The following is a 4,264-nucleotide window of genomic DNA, read 5'->3' as shown; positions in this document are numbered from 1 at the left end:
TGCTGGTGGTTCACGCAATCATTGGGGGTGGGGGTGGGGGTTGGTGGTGGTGCATGCAATCAAGCAGTGGGAGGTAAGTAGAGGAGGAGACACCGCCACCAGACTCAAGCGCGATGCCACCTTCTGCCTGCTTTGCATCTCCCCGCTCTGCTCTTAGCAACCTGGGAAGCTCTGCCCAGCTACTGGCAACCCCTGATGTTACTGCAGATATTGTGTAGCAGAGTGGCCGTGCCCCTCTGCCTGCCGCCCCCTCCACGTGACTCAAAAAGATGCTGTCTGGGGCATCAGCCTCAGACTGCAACATTAAAAGGACAGCCCTGGTTAGTCCTATTCTGGGGTGACAATATCATAGATACATAGAACAGGAAATGTATTGTTGGCTGGATCATCAGGTGAAAATTAAAATAATGTAACCATCACACATATGGACCAGTAAGCTGCCATATATGTTAATTTTTCTTGGGTTTAGATATGGTTTAACTTTACATCTTGATCACTTTTAACCATTTTTTATTTAAAAAAATGCCATATGGGTAGATGCAACCTACAGCCAATCCAATCAGTTGTGATCAAAACCTGGCCAAAATCAGGTTAAAATTGCATTAATGTGCCCAATGTATTCGCCTTACCAACCGCTCAGTGTCTGCCACCGCTCTGTGGCAATCACTCCACTGGCTCCCAATAAAATACAAAACTTTTGAAGTTGCCATCTTTTCTTTCAAAAATATGGGTGAACAATAGGTAAAGGGCACCTAGATACGAAACAGGTCCAGGGCACCTAGATTCGAACCAGGGACCTCTTGAATTCTTTCAAAAATATTGGTGGACAATAGGTAAAGGGGGCACCTAGATTCGAACCAGCGACCTCTTGAATCAAGGTTTAATTTTGTTAAATAACACATTTCTTTCACTTTTGATCATTGCTTTCTTCATTGATAGTTGTCATCTTTAATTTCAAGCACCACTGTGGACAAGAGAGCTCATGATCTTCAGTTGAATGGTGTAATTTTTTTTTAAGCACCACTGTGCTTAATGCCTACAGTGGGCACCCGGATTTGAACCAGGGACCTCTCGATCTGCAGTCGAATGCTCTACCACTGAGCTATACCCCCTGATTGTGCTGCTGTTCTTTTTTTATAGCAATTTAGAAGTTGCCATCTTTTCTTTCAAAAATATTGGTGGACAACAGGTAAAGGGGGCACCTAGATTCGAAACAGAGCCGGGGCAGCTAGATTCAAAACAAGGCTGGGGCACCTAGATTCGAAACAGGTCCGGGGCACCTAGATTCGAAACAGGTCCAGGGCACCTAGATTCGAACCAGGAACCTCTTGAATCCTTTCAAAAATATTGGTGGACAATAGGTAAAGGAGGCACCTAGATTCGAACCAGGGACCTCTTGAATCGCTGGAACCCAGGTTTAATTTGTTAAATATCTTAAACACGTTTCTTTGACTTTTGATCATTGCTTTCTTCATTGATAGTTGTCATCTTTAATTTCAAGCACCACTGTGGACAAGAGAACTCATGATCATGGTGTAAGAAGACATTTTTTTTAAGCACCACTGTGCTTAATGCCTTCAGGGGGCACCCGGATTTGAACCAGGGACCTCTCAATCTGCAGTCGAATGCTCTACCACTGAGCTATACCCCCATGATTGTGCTGTTCTTCTGAAAATTAGTTTTTTTTAATAGCAATTTAGAAGTTGCCATCCTTTCTTTGAAAAAAATTGGTGGACAATAGGTAAAGGGGGCACCTAGATGCGAAAAAGGGACCTCTTGAATTCTTTCAAAAGTATTGGTGGACAATAGGTTTTAAATAACACACTTCTTTGACTTTTGATCATTGCTTTCTTCATTGATAGCTGTCATCTTTAATTTCAAGCACCACTGTGGACAAGAGACCTCATGATCTTCACTTGAATGGTGTAAGAAGACATTTTTTTTAAGCACCACTGTGCTTAATGCCTACAGGGGGCACCCGGATTTGAACCAGGGACCTCTCGATCTGCAGTCGAATGCTCTACCACTGAGCTATACCCCCCTGATTGTGCTGCTGTTCTGAAAATTAGCTTTTTTTTATAGCAATCTAGAAGTTGCCATCTTTTCTTTCAAAAATATTGGTGGACAATAGGTAAAGGGGGCACCTAGATTCGAAACAGGGCCAGGGAACCTAGATTCGAACAAGGGACCTCTTGTATTCTTTCAAAAATATTGGTGGACAATAGGTAAAGGGGGCACCTAGATTCGGCACAGGGCCGCGTCACCTAGATTCAAAACAAGGCCGGGGCACCTAGATTCGAAACAGGGCCAGGGCACCTAGATTCGAACCAGGGACCTCTTGAATTCTTTCAAAAATATTGGTGGACGGTAGGTAAAGGGGGCACCCCAAGACGTCCTGCTCTCTAGCCCCTTCATCACCTCCTCCAGTGGTCATCTATAGGACATCCCCAGAGCCTCCTCCATTCACTGGAACTCCCTATCTCAATCTCTACTTTCCCATCAGTTCATTCCACTCAATTTTGTATCACTTGTGCCTCCCTTTAGATTTTAAATAGCAGGGCACCAGGGAAGATGTCACCCAGTGCGGGCCCCGCTCATGTGTTATGACATCTCTGGTGTGATGTCATTGCGCATGCGTGGTGATGTACTTCACTGCCGACAGCCATCTTGGTCATGGATATCAGAAGAGAGAGAAGCGAATATTGGCCCAGCAGGATCAGGTATCCCCCCCTCTCTTGTGCCGCTGTTGGGCTCTCGGCCCATGACCAAGTGCCCAACTTTTATGAGGTGCCACCCCCTCTTATGGTGTCTCCTGGTGTGGGCCACACCCCCTGCACCCCCCTAGTGATGCTACTGATTGTAAGCTCTGATAAGCAGGGCCCTCCTAGCTCTTCTGTATTTACTTTTTTGTAACTGTACTTTCTCCCTTTATTTTATTCTGTAAAGCTCTGCTCAAACTGTTGGTGCTATATAAATCCTGCATTACAATAATAATTTGTGGCCAGTATAAGTCTGTGCTCTGCCAAAGGCCCCTGACATCCTACAGTGCAATGCAGCAATTAGTCCATTGACCACTGATTTATTGCAAACAATGGAAGCAATGTTCCAACCATATCTAATCTCCCCTGAGGCACCCATCCGCTACACTGTCCTTATCTAGGAGAAGGAAAAAGAGCTTTTGTGGCCCTCACAATATCCCCCAGGAGAACCTCCAAAAAGACATTATTTATAAAGACTTTCATTATTAGGTCATTATCAATAATAAACACTGTGTGGATGTACAGGTGTACCTGACATATTCTGGCATTTTAAAAATTTCCCCGCAGTGAACTCTAACCTGGCTATGATCACTCTGTCTTTTGGTCAGTCGGCTTCTTCGAAGGCCTTGAGCTATGTCTTTTAGTTCTATAAATGCCGACATTGGCCTTCATGCCACAGCTTGTAAATCTGAATGTCAGACTGTCTGTGGGTGGACGTGAGCAATTATCACTCATGCAGCTTGGGACCACAACTATTGATCATTTGCAGGAACTTAAACACAACTTTCACCATATGAATTCTTCTTCCTTAGTCATGGTAATTGCTAAAATGTTTTCCCAAGCATTCATTCAGCACTGTCACTTTCCTTTCTTAAAAGACTTAAAGCAGACCATTACATACACTCAAAAATCAAATTCTACCAATGCGTCCCTCTATGTATGATGATTAATAATAACATAGACATGTCAGGTATAAAATGCTGTGATTATGAAATACTTACACTTGCAGAGCATTCACTTCCTGCTTTGAAAGGGCAAAATTACTTCAGTTTGCCAAAGCAATGCACACTGGGATTGCCTTGTCATTGCAATGATGATGAGCTTTGCTGGTTGGAGGTCTCTAGCAGGTGGTGTGTGGAACCTCTGCAGGAAGACCATTGCTTTCATACAGAGAGCAAGGGTCCTTCTATGGAGCATGCTGGCAGGGTGTATGCTTTGGCAGATGTCCTTATGAACACTATCCTAAGCGGCTGGATGGGGGCATACGCAACATGAGCTACTCTGTCCTTCACGTCTCTGCATTGCTAACATGTCACTGGGAGCCATACAAGAGGTACCCTACTATGCACTGGGCCTCCTCTGTCAAGCCTGTGTCTCTATCTTATGCCTGTGTGCTCCTTTTTCTTTCTTTCTTTCTTTCTCTGACTTCTCTTTTACTGGTGGTCTAGGCCAGCTCCCTGGGGCCTAGTGGGTTCTTTCTCCCTGCTGCCCAGTTCTCAACCAAT

The 4,264-nt window shown here is 44.5% G+C and overlaps 3 non-coding genes across 3 annotated transcripts; all 3 read right to left on the bottom strand.

The window, feature by feature from the left end:
* Window positions 1-1,040: 1,040 nt before the first annotated feature.
* On the bottom strand, window positions 1,041-1,112 carry TRNAC-GCA. Its single transcript has one exon. It is a non-coding gene; the product is annotated as a tRNA-Cys (tRNA).
* Window positions 1,113-1,579: 467 nt separating this feature from the next.
* TRNAC-GCA lies at window positions 1,580-1,651 on the bottom strand. Its single transcript has one exon. It is a non-coding gene; the product is annotated as a tRNA-Cys (tRNA).
* A 318-nt stretch (window positions 1,652-1,969) lies between these two features.
* TRNAC-GCA lies at window positions 1,970-2,041 on the bottom strand. The gene has a single exon. It is a non-coding gene; the product is annotated as a tRNA-Cys (tRNA).
* Between the last annotated feature and the right edge of the window lie 2,223 nt (window positions 2,042-4,264).

This window comes from Nanorana parkeri, unplaced genomic scaffold, assembly GCF_000935625.1.
Source record: "Nanorana parkeri isolate BGI_ZX_2015 unplaced genomic scaffold, ASM93562v1 scaffold15, whole genome shotgun sequence".
NCBI classification, from domain to species: Eukaryota; Metazoa; Chordata; class Amphibia; order Anura; family Dicroglossidae; genus Nanorana; species Nanorana parkeri.
Note: the sequence above shows the minus strand (reverse complement) of the source record. Positions and strands in the feature narration are given on the sequence as shown.